This window comes from Schistocerca nitens, chromosome 2 (genome assembly GCF_023898315.1).
Source record: "Schistocerca nitens isolate TAMUIC-IGC-003100 chromosome 2, iqSchNite1.1, whole genome shotgun sequence".
Lineage (NCBI taxonomy): Eukaryota > Metazoa > Arthropoda > Insecta > Orthoptera > Acrididae > Schistocerca > Schistocerca nitens.
The window spans coordinates 152367483-152389641 of record NC_064615.1 but is presented as its reverse complement, the minus strand read 5'-3'; positions in this window follow the sequence as shown (position 1 = coordinate 152389641).

The following is a 22159-nucleotide window of genomic DNA, read 5'->3' as shown; positions in this document are numbered from 1 at the left end:
CCAAATGCTGTTAAACAGCGACACTAATTTTTTCAATTATCCTGTGTTACGTAGCAGTGGTCACTCGACACAGGCCTAACATAAATTAACGTAACAATATTTATTACGGTAAATTTGCATGCTGTATTGACTGTTCTTCTCATTCCAACACTTTGGCATTGGCTCGCTTCATCTTCTACCACACCTCTCACATTCTCACAGCAAATTTCTTTACTGACTTACAGTATGGTCCTAACTTCGGAATCAAGACATCAAAGGAGGATGGAATTTTCCTACCATGCACCACCTGAAAGGCCAAAGGCCTATATCAGTACGCACTTTAGAGTTAAATGTGCGAACTACATGTGGAAATATGTATCCCAGTTTGTGTGACTGCTGCTCACATAATAATGCAACAGTCGCGCAAGGTAGCCGAGCGGTCTGGGGCGTCTTGTCACGGTCCGCGCGGCTTCCCCCGTTGGAGGTTCGAATCCTCCCTCGGGCATGGCTGTGAGTGTGTTAGATTAAGTAGTGTGTAAGCTTAGCGACCGATGAACACAGCAGTTTGGTCCCATAAGACCTTACCACAAGTTTCCAGATCTTCCAATAATGCAACATTTTCGGAACTGTTTTACACACTCTTACCATTTTGCCATTAGTCTGTGGATGGACTGGGCTCACTCATAAATTCTAGATACGTAGTATAACTAATACACAGGTTGTTGTTTTTGTTGTGGTCTTCATTCCAGAGACTGGTTTGATGCAGCCCTCCATGCTTCTCTATCCTGCCCAAGCTTCTTCATCTCCAAGTAACTACCTAAACCTAAACACTTCTGAATCTGCTAAGTGTATTCCTCTCTTGGTCTCCCTCTATGGTATTTACCCTTCACGATGCCCGCCTAAATTGGCTATTCCTTGATGCCTCAGAACATGTCCTACCAACGGATCCCTTCTTCTACTCAAGTTGTGCCACTAATTCCTCTTCTCCCCAATTCTGTTCAGTACCTCCTCATTAGTTACGTGATCTACTCATTTAATCGTCAGCATTCTTCTGTAGCACCACATTTCGAAAGCTTCTATTCTCTTCTTGTCTAAAATAGTTATTGTCCATGTTTCATTTCCACACATTTCACAAATGACTTTCTGGCACAAAACGTATACTTCCTGGTAACATCTGCTGACTTTTTTGTCACGATGTCAATATTGGCACTCCAAGGGCTATTACTGTATTCTGTAGAACCATCTGCTAACTGCTGATCTACACTCCTGGAAATGGAAAAAAGAACACATTGACACCGGTGTGTCAGACCCACCATACTTGCTCCGGACACTGCGAGAGGGCTGTACAAGCAATGATCACACGCACGGCACAGCGGACACACCAGGAACCGCGGTGTTGGCCGTCGAATGGCGCTAGCTGCGCAGCATTTGTGCACCGCCGCCGTCAGTGTCAGCCAGTTTGCCGTGGCATACGGAGCTCCATCGCAGTCTTTAACACTGGTAGCATGCCGCGACAGCGTGGACGTGAACCGTATGTGCAGTTGACGGACTTTGAGCGAGGGCGTATAGTGGGCATGCGGGAGGCCGGGTGGACGTACCGCCGAATTGCTCAACACGTGGGGCGTGAGGTCTCCACAGTACATCGATGTTGTCGCCAGTGGTCGGCGGAAGGTGCACGTGCCCGTCGACCTGGGACCGGACCGCAGCGGCGCACGGATGCACGCCAAGACCGTAGGATCCTACGCAGTGCCGTAGGGGACCGCACCGCCACTTCCCAGCAAATTAGGAACACTGTTGCTCCTGGGGTATCGGCGAGGACCATTCGCAACCGTCTCCATGAAGCTGGGCTACGGTCCCGCACACCGTTAGGCCGTCTTCCGCTCACGCCCCAACATCGTGCAGCCCGCCTCCAGTGGTGTCGCGACAGGCGTGAATGGAGGGACGAATGGAGACGTGTCGTCTTCAGCGATGAGAGTCGCTTCTGCCTTGGTACCAATGATGGTCGTATGCGTGTTTGGCGCCGTGCAGGTGAGTGCCACAATCAGGACTGCATACGACCGAGGCACACAGGGCCAACACCCGGCATCATGGTGTGGGGAGCGATCTCCTACACTGGCCGTGCACCACTGGTGATCGTCGAGGGGACACTGAATAGTGCACGGTACATCCAAACCGTCATCGAACCCATCGTTCTACCATTCCTAGACCGGCAAGGGAACTTGCTGTTCCAACAGGACAATGCACGTCCGCATGTATCCGGTGCCACCCAACGTGCTCTAGAAGGTGTAAGTCAACTACCCTGGCCAGCAAGATCTCCGGATCTGTCCCCCATTGAGCATGTTTGGGACTGGATGAAGCGTCGTCTCACGCGGTCTGCACGTCCAGCACGAACGCTGGTCCAACTGAGGCGCCAGGTGGAAATGGCATGGCAAGCCGTTCCACAGGACTACATCCAGCATCTCTACGATCGTCTCCATGGGAGAATAGCAGCCTGCATTGCTGCGAAAGGTGGATATACACTGTACTAGTGCCGACATTGTGCATGCTCTGTTGCCTGTGTCTATGTGCCTGTGGTTCTGTCAGTGTGATCATGTGATGTATCTGACCCCAGGAATGTGTCAATAAAGTTTCCCCTTCCTGGGACAATGAATTCACGGTGTTCTTATTTCAATTTCCAGTAGTGTATTTATTGTCAAGCAATATTTACAAATGTTCTAGCTTCTTCTGTGCTGCAGCGGCAGCTGGGCGTAAGGCGCATGTGCTGTGAAGAAATGATGATGCCTCATCAGCGCGCCCTGACATTGATGCCACAGGTCAGTCCCTTGACCAAGTGTAAAATGGGGTTGGCAGCAGGTGAAGCAGACGTGGTTTGTCGGACATGCTCCTGTGACCCCATTTGGCTCCCACCTCAGTGCTCTCGGTAATCACCATGTCCTGCACTAAGGTGGAGTCTGCCGATGATGGTCGAGAATGCCGGTTGTCATGCAGAGAAACGCTGGTCACTCGACTTGGATCGACCAAGACTGCAGCAGGTGTTCACATATTGACCGGGAGGACGTGCGAACATGACTTAACTGGTCGGTGTGAAGATGGCAGATTGTAGATCACCACAGTAATCCAGTGGAGAAAGAGGGCTGGCCATTCACCAGTCTTCTCATGACCTGACAGGCAAAGCAGCAGATCGTGGCTGTAATATGTATCAGCTTTGGTTGTATCAGTGTTGAAGTCAACAAGCAGGTCACAGACAGGCCATTGTCAGAGAGCTTCTTATGTTTCACTGAAATTGAGACTGTAGTTCTCTCTGGTTCTTCGACACAGACAGAATGGGAGTACAACTGCATCTCTTGTGTTCCGAAAGCTGTGTTATTTATAAGATCTGAGTCGTCGACTACGCCGCAATGGTTCTGAGTGCAGGACTATATTTGCTCCCATTTATCAGACCCGTCAGACCTGTCAACCCTCCTTGCCTAGCCGTGATAATTTCAGTACTGATTCTAGGCCGTCGAGCTCGGTTTTTCTGTCGGCGTTTGTCTCTGTAACAGTAGAGTTACATAGTGTTATCTGGTAGTGCTTTGACAGGTAGTACAGTGGTGTTTACATTTCTGTGTCTCAGATTTCTAAAATTTACTGCGTTGGTGGTACATCACGTACACATAACAACTGGCACAACAGTTCATCTTAGTCTACTATATTCCGTGCTCAACTGACAGAATTTCAATAAAAATTATAAGCCTGCACAATGAAGTTATCCTGGTGTGCTACATTATTTTAGCGAACATGTACCTGCTGCAGTTATAAGTCTGTCTGGTCAGTTTAGTTTCGATCTCTTAGGCCAACTTGGAGATTCAAGTGTCTGTTTCTCTCTTTTTTTTTTAGGTATGAAAATAATATTGATGCACTTAGTTTGGATGGTCATAGTGATGTTTTATGTTTTAGGTACCGATTGACGAATATGTGTGTAAAATAACATCGTGATACTTGACGCGAACTTTGCCATTTTTGCAACACTAGTGCATTTCTGCAGACATTTTAGGATATTCTGTCATTTTACAAGTGTCATAGATATGATAAATAATTAACTTGAACATCTGATCTGTTCGAAAGTATTACCAGTGCAGCCATCTGTTGGTGAAAACAGACAATGGGGGAGCGTAAGTAGGCAGCTGACAATTTTTCGCTTTCTTTTTAAGTTTTGCAGGCTATTTACAATAAAACTAATGTTCGACAACTACGTATCACTAATTCGTTACATACATTGTAAAAGCAAAGGTTGGTTTTCACCTGTTTGTGGAAAGTATGTTTTATATGCGTTCTGTTACTCACATATCCGACTGGCTAGCCAGTCTTTGCTGTCATTTGCATGTCTTATAACATCTTTTTGTTATGAAACATGTTCATTTTACCTTGGACCTCACTCCAAGTTGTCGTTTGGAGGTGCCATATGAGGTCCTACGTAAAACAAATATAGCAAAAAAATTTAAGGCCTGAAGATTATATGTTACGACTTTTGCACCATTTGTTATCAGCAGACACAGTGGCTGTGCCAAAGACTGAGACAGCGTGGAGTTTTACAATTATTTATTGAACTTTCTTTACAGTTTCTCCCTCGTCGTCATTGCCCAGCCCTGCGAATCCCTTCGCCTGGCTGTTGCTGTGTAGATTGTCCGACAATGCGCGCAACGCGCGCCGCTGATCGCACTCGGGAGCCTCAGGACACCAGTGCTCCCCTGAAGCCAGGGTGCCCTGTGGTTGAGATGAACTCGTCGCCGCGCGGCGCTGCCCGTACGGAACGCCCACGGAGCCGCGTCGCCTGCTGCACCAGCGGCTGGGTAGCCGTCAGTCGCGACGTCCGCGAGGTCCCATCATTAACGGACAACATGCTGCGGGGCCGGGTTGCCGTGAAGTCCAGGCGTCAGTCCCCGGCGGTCCCTGTGACCGAGGCTGTGCTGCGGCCGGTCCTGCTGGAAGTTCTTGCTGTAGTTAGTCAGCCATGGGGCCGACCGAACTCGGGCCGACCTCCAGAGCTGAAGTTGACATCTGGCGGCGAACAGATGACTCCTGCGAGCTGGAACAAACTTCCACAATCGTCACCTACGAAGATTGAACATTCAGACACGGACCACGTCCTTCCTCAGATCCGAAGTGCTTCCTAATGGCTTCTGTCTGTTGCTGCCTGCGCTCCACTATTTATATCCGGTAGGAGGACGTTTTTTACCCTCTGTGGTAGCTTTTTGTTATTACGCCCGCAGTATATTGCAGCGTAACTTAGCGTGCTGGCCTCACTTCCCCTTACTCAGCACTCTCCAGACTTCGCTTGGCGCTCGGTCTGTGTGTGTCTTTGCGTCAGACTGTTGGTAGACTGCTGCTGTCAGCAAGGCTATCTGTGCTTGCCTACTTCGCAACGCCTCGGTCGCCGGCGTGCCTCTGTTTTGCCATTCACCACTGTCTGAAGCAATGCTTAACACATGTTGCCACAACAAATAGCAAAGTCTGTCGAAACTGGTTGTCTTAAATAAAGAAAAATTTACGCGATCTAGGCTGTTGAATGCTTTTAGCACGAAAAATTTTCTCAAAATGAGGAAATTCAATCCATGCAATTCAGGGACGGTTCTGTATCTTAGATGTAGAAATATTGCAAACGCAATTTTTTAATAAACAATTCAGTCCATTCAGATATTTCTGAGCACAGCCAAACTGCAGTTGCACTGTAATTGAGTCTTTATTAGTCTTCGTCTCCTTCTCCTCCTCCTTCTCCTTCTCCTTCTTCTTCTTCTTCTTTTTCTGCTCTTTCCACATTTCACCAATTGTGTCCAGTTACAGTTCCCATCCTTTTTTTTTTTTTTTTGTCTGCAGGATGCCGGGGATTCTTTTCGGTTTTGGTTAAAGTTCATTATCTGACATGATAGTCTCTCTGAATCCATTCTTTGTGTGTGGATGTTCATTTCATTTGTTTTTGTTTTTGTCCAGTTTTTCTTTCACATTGCAATTTTTCTTCTCCTTTTGAATATCTTTATTCCGTATTTTATCGATAATTTTACATCCCTTCACTGCTCTAAGAAATTTCATTTCTACTCCTTGTATTTGTTTCTTTTATCTTTTGTTCATTGCTATATAATAGGGATGCAATGGGATTGTTTTATAAAGTTTCAGTCGAATTTATTTCCGCGTTCTGTGCTTTAAAGTTCCGTCAGTTGTTCCCCATATATTTCCAATCTATTTAGACTAATCCACATGTCTTCTTTGTATTCATAAGATACTTTACATTCAAAATAATTTAAATATTTTATCTGTTCTGTGCTTTCTCGTCAACTACTGTCTAGGATCTCACTGAATAATTTCCACAAAATGACATTGACATAGAATTAATACAATATATTTTCATATTGTAATCAGTACATATTTTATTTACATCATAATACTTTTTATAAACCGTCTTTTCTTGTAAAAATCTATGTAAGGACCTAAGCATATATGATTTTGGTTTTACGGAATTGTTTAGTTGTACCCTAGTGTTTATTTTAGAATTCCATCTGCCAACTGCATCATAAATGTAAATGTTAAACAGCATAGTGGATAAACTGAAACCTGGTATTACTCCTTTATTTATTAGTATCGGCTCTGTACATATGCCTTATATATCTAAGATTACTGATGGTACTTTATATGGATAGTAGGTTATATTAGCTATCAAAAATCTGTATTAAGAAAATAAGTTCCTTTGCAGTACTATACAGGGCTTTACCCCTTAGAGATAGTACACACTACATTATGCACACTTTGCATAACTTTTCTGTAACGACATACTCAAAGGATTCTCAAAATATATAAATGCAGTATGTGTAACTCTGAGAAACTCTCTCTTCTTTTCAATAAGCTATCGTAAAATAAAAACTGCAGAAGTTACTGATTGTCCCTTTCTGAATCCGTTCTTTTCCTCCACTAGAAAACGTTCTGCTACTGTTTTTAGCCTTGTGTTTGAACTTTCTGTATAAAGTTTATGTGCTGTGTCAAGTAGGCCTATCGCTCTGTGTTTTCATGTATTTGTTTTCTCCTATGTCTCTTTCTTCCGATTTCGTGGTACATCCCTTTACTTCCAGCGCGTGCCAAACAGATATAGCAATTTGAGGTGTAGTGACAATCCTCCATATTTAATTAACTCTTCATTAATTTCTTCTAAGACTTTCGCTTATCGATTTTTTTTGTGGTTTTCAAAGTTGCTGCGAATTATTTGGTTGACATGTCATCTAGGCCTTTGACTTCTGTTTCTGTATCTTTTGCTACCTTCTCTTCCATTTTAGCATCATACCATAATTTTTCTTAGTATTTAATCCACTCAGCCTTCGGAATATTAGTGAAACGAATTATATCGTTTTCTGTTTTATTTAATGTTTTCAAAGCCTTATATGCTATCTGCTGATGTCCATAAATATCATGTTCTGTATTACTAATGTATCTCTCCCAGGCTTGCTGAAGTGTTTCCATCACAATTCCTTTTTGCGATACTCCTTTTCTTTTCATCGATTTGCTCATTTTACAGGATTTGTTTGAAATATACCTTTCATAGTCCATTTATTTCTCTTGTATTGTTTCGCAATTTCTGTTGGCAAAATTTGTAATTCAAGACTTCTGTGATACTTCATTTTCTTTCCTGATGCTTCTCTTGAAGCTTTTTTTATTGCTATTTCAATATTTGTCATTAGTTCTTTTATTAATGTATTCCGATGCAGGCCTTTAAAAGCTTCATCTTGGAGTAAGTATATTTTATAGGCTTCTTCTTGCTTATGTACAGTACAAAGTTTCTTCTGCTTTCGTTAAGCAGAAGCGCCAGATTCCCACATTACAAGATAGTGATCGGTTCTGATATGAAGTTTTCTGCACACTATAGTATATTCAACTTGACCTTTCATTATTCTATCCACTATTGCGTAATCCATAGCTGACAAGTATCCTCCATTAGTCCAAGTACACAAGTACACAAGTACATCTTTAAAAATGTTTAATAAGTGATTATGTTAGTGGTAACGGGAATGACGTCATGAACACAGGAGAACAGCGCAAATTGTAACAGCTTTTATCCAGAATGTCCGTTGCATTCTTACTTGCCCTCATTTGATTCTAGGCTCCAGGACACAACGACAATCCTATCAGTTTATATCAGCTCTGACTCATCCCTGTTCCACCTCACAGACTAGCCAACCATCAACAGCTATCACTACCTTCGAGACACAGCTGTGCGTCCATATTGTCTCTCGCCCTTTCATCTTTCTTTTTAGCCTTCCAGCCTGCACACACATAACGGGAGCTGGACATAGTACAAAAAAGAAAAATAAAGCAAGACCGTTGTCATGAAGACCATTGCCCCTCGCACTTCAAGCAGTAATGTCACCCACTTCACGTCATTGTTCACGCATTAATCTCCGGTGTTTCATATATGGAACTCATCTAATACATACATTAAATTATATTTGAAACTCATTGTTTCATTTCACCTTCTTAAAATCTTGCATCATAGCTTTCGTATAGGACATTTTGCTGTAAATAACCAACACAATTGCTAAGATTTTTTATTTTTATTAAGCTGCAACTAGTTTCAGCCTTAAGAGTCATCATATTCAAGAAAAGTTTAAAATTTTTCATGGTGAATACCACATGACAACAATATTAAAATGTAACCCATAACTTTGCTGTTTGAAGCTTCCCAGACGTAACAGTTGCTTAAAACTTCATTGGCTTAGAGTTGGGTGGTATTGTGTAATCCGCTCAAAATTTCCACGACTTAAGGGCTCGACATCTCCAGGTGCATCTGAAGACGACGGAGCAGCTGTTTCGTGGAAGTAGCGAACAGTTCAGACAATACCATCCGACGCTGAGCCAGTGAAGCTCTCAAGAAATCCACACTTACTTATCACTCTGTATGTACGTAACTCTATAAATGCAAATACGATAAGCAAAGGAGTCATGGTGTCAAATATGGCATATGGAGCATGTTGTCATGGTGTATCGTGTGATATTCAATATTAGTACTTACAGAGTCTTGTGTACGAACAGTGATAAATAATTATGGACTACATTTTAGGATTGTAGACATGGAAGACTCACCATCAAACATTTTGAAATTTCTGTCAGATAATTTCAAGGTTTAAAATAACTGCATGATAACAAAAATAAAATGTATTTACAGTTTTCGTGGTTACTTATGGCAAAACGTCTATTATTAAATTTTATGCCGACTTCTTCATTTCAGAATTTATTTGTTGGATGTATTCCAATCCTGGTCTCCCCCTGCAGTTTTTACTCTTTACAGCTCCCTCTAGTACCACGGATGTTACTCCCTGATGTCGTAATACAGGACCTATCATCAGATCCCTTCGTTTTGTCAGTGTTTTGATACGTTCCTTTCTTCACCGATTCTGCGGTCAATCTACTCATTCTTTATCCTATCCGCCTACTTAATTCACAACATTCTTCTGTAGCAGCACATCTGAAATGCTTCAATTTTTGTTCGGTCCCTGTTTACCTACTGCGCATGTACAACGCTACTATGCAACGCTGTGCTCCAGAAATTTCTCCCTATAATTCAGGACTATGTTTCATACCAGTAGAATTCTCCTGGCCAGGAATGCCCTCTTTACCTGAACCAGTTTGTTTTTTACGTCCTCTTCCCTTCCTCTGTCATGGATCATTTTGCTTCCAAAGTGGAAAAATACCTTAATTTTGTATTCTTTATGATCACCAATTTTGATGTTAAACTTCTCGCTATTCTCAATTCTGCAACTTATCATTACCTGCGTCTTTCTTCGGTTAACGCTCAATCCATATTCTGCACTCATTAGAATGTTGATTCCAGTCAATATGACCTGTAATTCATCTTCATTTTCACCAAGGATATAAATTTCATTAGCGAATCTCTTCCATGTTACACACGGCATTGTGTGGATAAAATTAATTTCGGAACTCTGGTGGTATGCATCCAATTTCAGAGATCCTACAGATCAACTTGAATTGTAATGTGTAACAACAGGAACACTATCAGCTATGTGTATTAGTTTCTTTTACTTGCAGCGACTTTCGTCTATCCAATCCATCATCTTTAGACCCCTCTACGGCACAGAGTGGTTACGTTTTCAACGGGAATCATCATCATATCTTTGGTAAAATGGCAAGAAACCATCGGCGTCAACAGAGCTTATCGTGTGTGTTTCGTCTGGTTGCAGCTCATCAGCTACTGAAGATGGGGTATCATCCAAACAGGTGCAATTAAATAAAATTAATACACATAGCTAATGGTTTTATTGTTGATACACATAAATGAAAGAAGCTGTTGCCCCGTTATCCACTAGGATGGATGCACAGAATCTTGAATAGTCGTTCGACTGCAACTTCCTAGGTACCTCATAAACTCTGGAGGAATTCTGCTTTACTTGATCGCAAGTCATCCAAATCTCCTTTAAACTCTAAGTACTAGGTCCCCTATGTCTGCCATATCAACTCCAATTCATTCTTCTTCCATGTCACACGACATGTCTACCCCATCGTAGGGACATTCAGTGTCCTCTTTCCAGCTCTTTGCTCTCTCTCCTCTGCGTTTAACAGTGGAATTCCCATTGCACTTAAATGTTTCCACTCTTACTTTTGATTTCTTTTGCACCTTCTTTGTACTTTTCATGCAGGCGTTTCGCATTGGCTGTCGGCATTTCCTATTCATTGCATTCCTAATTATATTGTTATAGTCCTTTGTTTACCTGAACCTTCTCCAAATTCCTTTCTTCATAATCAGTTGAAGTATTTCTTGTTTTACCTGTGGTTTATCAGTAGTTACCTTATTTGTAGCCACGTTTCTCAGTCCAACTTGTCTGCCCTTTTTAGAGACGTCCATTTCTCTTCAACTGAACTACCTACCATTTTATTTGTCATAGCAGTTAGAAAACGTCAAATACGGCTCATCATTTCTCTGTACTTCAGTATCCCCCGTTCTTTTCATATTGGTTCTTCAGGACGATTCTATTAATCCCTTCGCAGTTACTCCATAGTGATTTGAGCCTATAGCTGCTCCTGCGTTTGTCTTACAATCCAATATATGATTTCGGAACGTTTTCTGACCATGATGTAATGCAACTCGAGTCCGACCGTGTCTCCTTGGCTTTTCCAAATATATGATTGGTGAATTCGCTATCATTGGCTGAAATTTACTGTAAAACGCAATTACTCTTTTTTTTCTCTCATTTTACAGCAAAGGCCACAATTCCTCGTAACCCTATCATCTATTCGTTCCTCACTACCACATTTGAGTATACCATGATGATTGCATTATCGTCTTGATTTACATAATGAATCACTCATTCAATATCCTGCTATATATTCTGTCTCTCTTCATCTTCTCGCATGACGATCTTCACGAATCAATTGCTAAATTTTTTTTATGTTCCTGCCCGATTTCGAAGTGGTTGGCCTACATCATCGGTGAGGGGTACACGTCTACTTTTAAAACGAGTCATCCAGTCGCGAATCTTTCGTTCATTAGGGCAGCTATCACAATACCTCAGTTGCATTCTGCGTTTGATCTCCGTAGCTTTTGCCCCAGCAGAATACGGAAAACGAGTCAACCCCTCAGGACTTCCTTGGTGCATACGGACAACAGGGTACATAATATAGTGCTCTTAAATAACTACGAACAGATCTACGTTTATGAACTAAACCAGCCAGGGCTGAATTTACAGACGTTGTTGTCTTAGACCAGAGGCTTTCGAGCGCCTCCTTCCACCCTCCACCCACCTCTCGTCTCTTTTCCACTTGCATCTCACTCTTGGCGACTTTTCTTGTCACCGTCTCCCTCAGCCTCTATGTCCTCTTTTGCAAACGTTGGAAGCTCCATGCTCCCATCCCAAGCATCGTCTTAAAGGCATCTTCAGCAGTAGCTCTGTCAACAATATCGCTTCAAATGCTAACTGCATCACAACTATCTCCAGACAAACTCATCGCCATCAAAATCGTTAAATGACGTTAAAATGCCTACTTTGTTAATGTTACTACATGTTATCTACTACACATCCCTCAATCCACAGTATAGTGTACCATTTCTAGTCATTTGCATTCCTATTCCACACAAAAATGGAGAGAGGGGGAAACGACTATCCATATGGCTCCGTACGTGCTGTAAATCTCTCTTATTTGACCCTCGTCGCCCTTACGCGAAAAGTATGTTGGTGGGCATTGAATCGTTCTGTAGGCAGCTGCAGCTGCCTGTTGTATAAACTTTCTCAACAGTGCTTTACGAAAAGAAAGTCGTCTCCACCTCCCCTTCGCACCCCCTCCCCCCTCACCCACCCACACACAGTCAGAAATTTCCATTTGAGTTCCAGCGGCATCTACGTAATAGTCACCTGAATTGCTTCGAGATCTCCCTTTAATACGACATGCTGGAGGTCCCAAACCCTCGAACAGTACTCACGAACAGATCGCACGAGTGTTGTATACGCGTTCTCCTTTGTGAATGAGGTCTACTTTCTTAACAGTCCCTCAATAAATCAAAGCAGATCAGTCGCCGTCTTCAAGTGCTCTTTCTATATCTGATCGATTTGTAGCTTTCCGTCTGGATATTTAATCACCATGACCGTGTCAAGTAGTACACGACTAACATTGTAAGCGGACATTCCAGGATTGTTTTTCCTATTCATTTGCATTAACTTACATTTTTCTACATTGAGAACAAGCTGCTGTTCATCACACCAAATAGAGATTCCATGCCATACTGTATCCTTCGACAGTTACTCTGCGGCGATAATTTTTCGTCTACCAAACCGTCATCAGCAAACAGTAGCAGATTGCTTATCCTATCCGGCAGATCATTTATGTATACAGAGTGGTCCAATTTCACATCCTTGGGGTACAACTGGCGATATACTTGTCTCTGACGAAGACTCGCCATTGAGGACAACGTACTGGGATCTTCTACTTAAGAAGAGTTCGAGCCACTCGCATATCTTGGAACGTATCCCGTATGCTAGACCGTCGTTAACAGCCTGCAGTGGGGCACCGTGTCAAACGCTTTCAGAAAATCTTGGAATATGGAATTTGCCTGTCGCCCTATATTCATTATTTGCAGGATATTTTACAAGAATAGGACAAGCCGAATTTCGCATCAGCGATGTTTTCTATATCCATGTTGTATTATGGACAGAAGCTTTTCTGCCCGAAGGAAATGTATTACATTCGGACTCAGAACATGTTCAAAAATTCTGCAGAAAACCAATGTTAAGTATAGAATCATATTGTCGGTCAGTTCTTTTACCCTTCTTGTATAAAGGAGTCACTTGCGCTTTCTTCCAGTCGCTTGACAGTGCTGGAGGAGAAATTTGTTGTAAACGCAAGCTAAGTAAGGGCTCAATGCCGTAGAATACCCTCTGTAAAACGGAACCGGGATTCCTTCTGGAGCTGGCGACTTATTTGTTTTCATCTCTTTCTGCAGCTTCTCGACACCAGGGATGCCTATTATTATGTCCTCTGTACGGGAGTGTATAGTATGGTAAAACAACGGTATGCTTGTGTGACCCTCGTGCATGAATGATTTCTTAAAAGCGAACTTAAAACTTCAGTTTTACTTTTATTTTCTTCACTTTCTACACCAGACTTTTCAGCGAGTGACTCGTTAGAAGCCTTCGACCCACTCAGTGATTTTACGTAGGACCAGAATTTCGCCGGGTTCTCGGCAACATCTTTTGCTTAGGTATGACGGTTGTAGTTATTGAGTGGTTCGTTCATCGATCTTGTTACAGTCACACGATATTCTACTACCTTTTGCCTGTCGTCATTTGGGCATTTTTTTGACGTATTGTGTAACAGTCTCATTTTCCTCTGCTTGTTCTGAATTTTTTTTACTAAACCACGGTGCCCCTTTTGCATCCTTGATCAACGTATTCGGCTCATATTTCTTCAGGGTGCGATTTACAATCAGTTTAAATTTTTCCCATAATTCCTCTAATGCCCATCATAAGGGAACTAAGAGATGTCCATCCTCTGTCCCTTGCATGCGCAGAAGAATGTCTCCAACAGTAATATTGCTCCCACCCACCTGTGCCGGTGAATCGCTGCATGTTTCGAGCCGCCGTTCACCTCAATGACGGCGTTCGTGGAGACTACCATCGACCTAGTGTAGCAAAAGTGTGGTTCACCCGAAGGACTTACACGTTTCTATTGATCGTCCGTCGAACCCAGATGGAACGTCCGGAACCGCGCTGCTGCTACGGTCGCAGGTTCGAATCCTGCCTCGGGCATGGATGTGTGTGATCTCCTTAGGTTAGTTAGGTTTAAGTATTTCTAAGTCCAGGGGACTGATGACCTCAGATCTTAAGTCCCATAGTGCTTAGACCCATTGAACCATTTTAACCAGGTGGAACCGTGCCCTCTGCAATAGTAACTGACGATGTTGTTGCGTCAACGTGTGAACACATAGGGGTGGGTCTGCTGTGGAGCTCAGTGTTCAACAATGTACGATCAACGGTGTGCTCCGAAACAAATGTGCGTGCACCAGCAGTGTGCTCTGTCGGCAGAGATCCCACGGATCACCACCTATCCTACTTTACAGAGCATACAGGCCTGCGAACCAAACCTTCTGTAAAGAATCGTGGACGTCCAACCATTTAGCACCTAGTAGTAGTTCCACTGTCCTACGTCTTTCTGTAGATCCTCACGACAGTAGTAGGCGAACATTCGATCACCTTCACCGTTTTCGAGATACTCGTTTACAGGCTCTGCGTAACAGTAATCTGCCCTTATCAAAGTCACTTATCTCTACAATTTCCCCACTTGCAGCCCATATCTTCGCTAGGGTGATCCTCCATCGTGTCTGCTCCACTTACGTACTTTTGTTACCGTGTCACGTGCCCGCAACGCCATTAGGCGACATCCATTGTCGCAGTCATAATGTTTTGGATTATCAGTGAATTAACCTGTATTTAAATCACACTACTGGCCATTAAAATTGCTACACCACCAAGATGACGTGCTACAGACTCGAAATTTAACCGACAGGAAGAAGATGCTTTGATATGCAAATGATTAGCTTTTCAGAGCATTCACACAAGGTAGGCGCCGGTGGCGACAACTACAACGTGCTCACATGAGGAAAGTTTCCAAACAGCAGCTGACCGGCGTTGCCTGATGAAACGTTGTTGCGATGCCTCGTGTAAGGAGGAGAAATGCGTACCATCACGTTTACGACTTTGATAAAGGTCGGATTGTAGCCTATCCCGATTGCGGTTTATCGTATCGCGACATTGCTGCTCGCGCTGGTCGAGAGCCAATGACTGTTAGCAGAATATGGATTCGGTGGGTTCAGGAGGGTAATACGGAACGCCGTGCTGGATACCAACGGCCTCGTATCACTAGCAGTCGAGATGACAGGCATCTTGTCTGCATGGCTGTAACGGATCGTGCAGCCACGTCTCGATTCCTGAGTGGACAGATGGGGACGTTTGCAAGACAACAACCATCTGCACGAACAGTTCGACGACGTTTGCAGCAGCATGGACTATCAGCTCGGAGACCACGGCTGCGGTTACTCTTGACGCTGTATCACAGACAGGAGAGTCTGCGATGGTGTACTCAACGACGAACCTGGGTGCACGAACGGCAAAACGTAATTTTTTCTGATGAATCCAGGTTCTGTTTACAGCATCATGATGGTCGCATCCGTGTTTGGCGACTCGCGGTGAATGCACATTGGAAGCGTGTATTCGTCATCGCCATACTGGCGTAGCACCCGACGTGATGGTATGGGGTGCCATTGGTTACACGTCTCGGTCGCCTCCTGTTCGCATTGAAAGCACTTTGAACAGCGGACGTTACATTTCAGATGTGTTACGACCCGTGGCTCTACTCTTCATTCGATCCCTGCGAAACCCTACATTTCAGAACGATAATGCACGACCGCATGTTGCAGGTCCTGTACGGGCCTTACTGGATACAGAAAATGTTCGACTGCTGCTCTGGCCAGCACATTCTCCAGATCTCTCACCAATTGAAAACGTCTGGTCAATGGTGGCCGAGCAACTGGCTCGCCCCAATACGCCTGTTACTGCTCTTGATGAACTGTGGTATCGTGTTGAAGCTGCGTGGGCAGTTGTACCTGTACACGCCATCCAAGCTCCGTTTGACTCAATGCCCAGGCGTATCAAGGCCGTTATTACGGCGAGAGGTGGTTGTTCTGGGTACTGATTTCTCAGGATCTATGCACCCAAATTGCGTGAAAATGTTATCACATGTCAGCTGTAGTATAATATATCTGTCCAATGAATATCCGTTTATGATCTGCGTTTCTTCTTGGTGTAGCAATTTTAATGGCCAGTAGTGTATATTTTGCAGGGCCGACAAAACTTAACACATATATTAGAACAGAGTTACCTATGAATCAGGTTCTACTGTGGGTAGGAACGTCTTGGACGGATGGCAAAGCGTACCAGCTGTCGATGTTTTATTACCTAAGGATTGTAATACTTGAAGAGTGAATAGCGAAATTAAGACAGACACGGCGCCAGCAGCAGGAGTGACACGCCAGTCGGCGAACGTCGGCCTGCGCAGAGGACGCTCGCCAGCGCCACTGTGCGTCGTCCGCGGCTCGCATTGTGCCGGCCGACAATGAGGGCGGCGGACGCCGGCGGGACTCCACCGCTGCGGCCGGGCCGCGGCTCCCCCACGCCACGCCGCGCCGCACCGCAGCGCACGCTCTCGGCTCCCCGCACCGTAATCCCGGGCTGGCTTGCACCCGCGACCAAAAACTCACCCCAGCTCGCCCCCTTCCGGCCTGCCCCCGCTCCTTTTATATAAAACAGCCCCAGCGCCAGCACCGCGGCCTAGTTTCCCCTCCTGCCGGACAGCCCTGCTGCTGCTGCACGTACAGTAGCATTCACGAGCGTGTGCCACAGCCCGGCCGGCCCAAGTTTGCTTCCTAGCAATACCGTGAACATCCAGTCACTCACTGATCAGTCTGGCCTGGCAACGGAAGACAGCAAAACGAAAGCTGAAATTTTAAATTTAGCATTTGAGAAGGCATATGACCGGGTTCCTAGGAGGAAGTTGTTGTCTGCTCTACGAGATTATGGAATAGGAGGCAAACGTTTGCAAGCAATTAAAGGTCTTTACATGGATAGTCAGGCAGCAGTTAGAGTTGACGGTAAATTGAGTTCATGGTTCGGAGTAGTTTCAGGAGTAAGACAAGGCTGCAACCTGTCTCCACTGTTGTTCATATTATTTATGGATCATATGTTGAAAACAATAGACTGTCTGGGTGAGATTAAGATATGTGAACACAAAATAAGCAGTCTTGCATATGTGGATGACTTAGTTGTGATGGCAGATTCGATTGAAAGTTTGCAAAGTAATATTTCAGAGCTAGATCAGAAATGTAAGGACTATGGTATGAAGATTAGCATCTCCAAAACGAAAGTAATGTCAGTGGGAAAGAGATATAAACGGATTGAGTGCCAAATAGGAGGAACAAAGTTAGAACAGGTGGACGGTTTCAAGTACTTAGGATGCATATTCTCACAGGATGGCAACATAGTGAAAGAACTGGAAGCGAGGTGTAGCAAAGCTAATGCAGTGAGCGCTCAGCTACGATCTATTCTCTTCTGCAAGAAGGAAGTCAGTACCAAGACTAGGTTATCTGTGCACCGTTCAATCTTTCGACCAACTTTGTTGTATGGGACCGAAAGCTGGATGGATTCAGGTTACCTTATCAACAAGGTTGAGGTTACGGATATGAAAGTAGCTAGGATGATTGCAGGTACTAGTAAATGGGAACAATGGCAGGAGGGTGTCCACAATGAGGAAATCAAAGAAAAACTGGGAATGAACTCTGTAGATGTAGCAGTCAGGGCGAACAGGCTTAGATGGTGGGGTCATGTTACACACATGGGAGAAGCAAGGTTACCCTAGAGACTCATGGGTTCAGCAGTAGAGGGTAGGAGTCGGGGCAGACCAAGGAGAAGGTACCTGCATTCGGTTAAGAATGATTTTGAAGTAATAGGTTTAACATCAGAAGAGGCACCAATGTTAGCACTGAATAGGGGATCATGGAGGAATGTTATAAGGGGGCTATGCTCCAGACTGAACGCTGAAAGGCATAATCAGTCTTAAATGATGATGATGATGATGCATTTGAGAAATCTTTCACGCAGGAGGATCGTACAAACATACCGCCGTTTGAGTCTCGTACAGATTCCCGTATGGAGGACACAGTGATAGACGTAACTAGGGTTGTGAAGCAGCTGAATGGGTTGAAAATAAATAAATCGCCAGGTCCTGATGGGATTCCAATTCGGTTTTACAGAGAATACTCTACTGCATTGGCTCCTTACTTAGCTTGCATTTATCGCGAATCTCTTGCCCAACGTAAAGTCCCGAGCGACTGGAAAAAAGCGCAGGTGACGCCTGTATATAAGAAGGGTAGAAGGACGGATCCTCAAAATTACACACCAATATCCTTAACATCGGTTTGTTGCAGGATTCTCGAACATATTCTCAGTTCGAATATAATGAATTTCCTTGAGACAGAGAAGTTGCTGTCCATGCATCAGCACGGCTTTAGAAAGCATCGCCCTGCGAAACGCAACTCGCTCTTTTTTCACATGATACCTTGCGAACAATGGATGAAGGGTATCAGACGGATGCCATATTCCTTGACTTCTGGAAAGCGTTTGACTCGGTGCCCCACTGCAGACTCCTAAGGTACGAGCTTATGGGATTGGTTCCCAAGTATGTGAGTGGCTCGAAGACTTCTTAAGTAATAGAACCCAGTACGTTGTCCTCGATGGTGAGTGTTCATCGGAGGTGAGGGTATCATCTGGAGTGCCCCAGGGAAGTGTGGTAGGTCCGCTGTGGTTTTCTATCTACATAAATGATCTTTTGGATGGGGTGGATAGCAATGTGCCGCTGTTTGCTGATGATGCTGTGGTGTACGGGAAGGTGTCGTCGTTGAGTGACTGCAGGAGGATGCAAGATAACTTGGAGAGGATTTGTGATTGATGTAAAGAATGGCAGCTAACTCTTAATATAGATAAATGTAAATTAATGCAGATGAATAGGAAAAAGAATCCTGTAATGTTTGAATACTCCATTAGTAGTGTAGCGCTTGACACAGTCACGTCGATTAAATATTTGGGCGTAACATTGCAGAGCGATATGAAGTGGGACAAGCAAGTAATGGCAGTTTTGGGGAAGACGGATTGTCGTTTTCGGTTCATTGGTAGAATTTTGGGAAGGTGTGGTTCATCTGTAAAGGGGGCCGCTTATAAAACACTAATACGACCTATTTTTGAGTACTGCAGGAGCGTTTGGGATCCCTATCAGGTCGGATTGAGGGAGGACATAGAAGCAATTCAGAGGCGGGCTGCTAGATGTGTTACTGGTAGGTTTGATCATCACGCGAGTGTTACGGAAGTGCTTCAGGAACTCGGGTGGGAGTCTCTAGAGGAAAGGAGGCGTTCTTTTCGTGAATCGCTACTGAGGAAATTTAGAGAACCAGCATTTGAGGTTGACTGCAGTACAATTTTACTGCCGCCAACTTATATTTCGCGGAAAGACCACAAAGATAAGATAAGAGAGATTAGGGCTCGTACAGAGGCATATAGGCAGTCATTTTTCCCTAGTTCTGTTTGGGGGTGGAACAGGGAGAGAAGATGCTAGTTGTGGTACGAGGTACCCTCCGCCACGCACCGTATGGTGGATTGCGGAGTATGTATGTAGATGTAGATGAACAGCTGAGCGACGCCGCCTCTACTTCTGTAATCTCCACACCACATTACGGTTCGACATCTACCAGTTTCATTTCCCCTGTTTCCTGCTCCACTCTCGAACAAAGTGCGCGGCAAAAACTAATATTGCTAATTTCCCGCTTCTCCCAACATAATGTGAGATGTACTGATAAAGAAATTGGTACACCTGCCTAATATCGTGTACGGCCCCGCGAGCACGCAGAAGTGCCGCAGCACGACGTGGCACGGACTCAACTAACGTCTGAGGTAGTGCTGCAGGGAACTGACACCATCAATCCTGCAGTTCTTTCCACACATCCGTAAGAGTACGAAGGGGTGGAAATCTCATCTGAACAGCACGCTGCAAGGCATCTCAGAAATGCTCAGTAATGTTCATGTCTGAGAGGTTTGGTGGCCAGCGGAACTGTTTAAACTCAGTGGAGTGTCCTCGGAGTCACTCTGTAGCAAATCTGGACGTGCGGGGTGTCGCATTTTCCTGCTGGAACTGCCCAAGTCTGTCGGAATTCTCGATGGACGTGAGTGGATACAAGTGATCAGACAGGATCCTTACGTACGTGTCATCTCCTGTCAGAGTCGTATCTAGACATATCAGGGTCCCACATCACTCCAAGTGCACACTCCCCACACCGTTGACCGAGCGAGGTGGCGCAGTGGTTAGCACACTGGACTCGCATTCGGGAGGACGACGGGTCAATCCCGCGTCCGGCCATCCTGATTTAGGTTTTCCGTGATTTCCCTAAATCTCTTCAGGGAAATGCCGGGATGGTTCCTTTGAAAAGGGCACGGCCTACTTCCTTACCCATCCTTCCCAAATCCGATGAGACCGATGACCTCGCAGTTTACTCTCCTCCCCCAAAACAACCAACCAACCTACACCGTTACAGAGCCTCCACCAGCTTGAACAGTCCTCTGTTGATATGCAGAGTCCCTACCCGTACACGTGCATCCGCTCGATATAATTTGAAACGAGACTCGTCCAACCAGGCAACATGTTGCCAGTCATCAACAGTGTAATGTCGGTGTTGACGGGCCCAGTCAATGCGTAAAGCTTTGTGTCGTGCAGTCAAAAGGGTACACGAGTAGGCCTTCCCGAAAGCCCATATCGATGATGTTTCGTTGAATGGTTGGCGCCGCGCGAGAGTAGCCGCACGGATAGAGGCGCCATGCACTGATTGCGAGGCCCCTCCCGCCGGAGGTTCGAGTCCCCCCATCGGCATGGGTGTGTGTGTTGTTCTTACCATAGGTTAGTTTAAGTAGTGTGTAAGTCCAGGGACCGATGACGTAAGCAATTTGGTTCCATAAAAATTCACACACATTTGAACATTTGAAAGGTTCGCACGCTGACACTTGTTGATGGCCCAGCACTGAAATCTGCAGCAATTTGCGGAAGGATTGCACTTCTGTCACGTTGAACAATTCTCTTCAGTCGTCGTTGGTCCCGTTCCTGCTGGATATTTTTCCGGGAGCAGCGATGTCGAAGAATTAATCTTTTATCAGATTCCTGATATTCAGAGTACACTAGTGAAATGGTCGCACGGGAAAATCCCCACTTCATCACTACCTCTGACGTGCTATGTCCTATCGCTCACGCCAGCTATAACATAGCTTTCAAACTCATTTAGATCTCTATAACCTGTCATTGTAGCAGTAATAACCGACCAAACAACTGTGCCAGACACTTGTCTTATATAGGCGTTGCCGACCGCAGCGCCGTATCCTGCCTGTTTACATATCTCTGTATTTGAATACGCACGCCTATACCAGTTTCTTTGGCGCTTCAGTGTAAAAGAAGTCATTGCAAGACAACTCGCTGTCGTAAATGGTACGGCAGGCCCTTGGCCCGGCCGCCATTGCTGAAGTACGGTTTCCGATGCCGCCATCAGTGGACCGGAGATCCTCAGGACTGACCACCGCTGTACGTAACGGTTGTTAACTTACTGATTATGACAGGACAATGTAGGCGGCATGGTGGAAGGGTACGAGAGGCTACTGGCAAACAGATGAGGAAGATGTCTTGGGGTGATCCTTTGTTGACGATGACCTCCGAATTCGTCAGCACTAAATTATTTAATTACAACACAAACCTTGACTAACAAACTGGCACGATAGAAAAGATACAACGATGTAGTTAAAAGTGTAAGTACGGAGCGCAAAAGGACGTGCAACAGATGTGATGTTGTAGATGTGCTGTTTAGTAATTTGGTGAGGGGATTTAAAATAAGCTACTCATTTGTCAGTGGTATTTGTGATTGTAGTGGCCCACATCCAAATAGTTTAGGGGCGAGCAATGTCCTGCAGCTAGCCCAGGGCAGCTAGAGGCCAACTGCATTGTACTGTACAGAGTCGATCTTAGCAGTTGTAGATTCACTATGTAAGTAAGAAGGTAGTTTTGTAGTCTTAATATTGCCCAC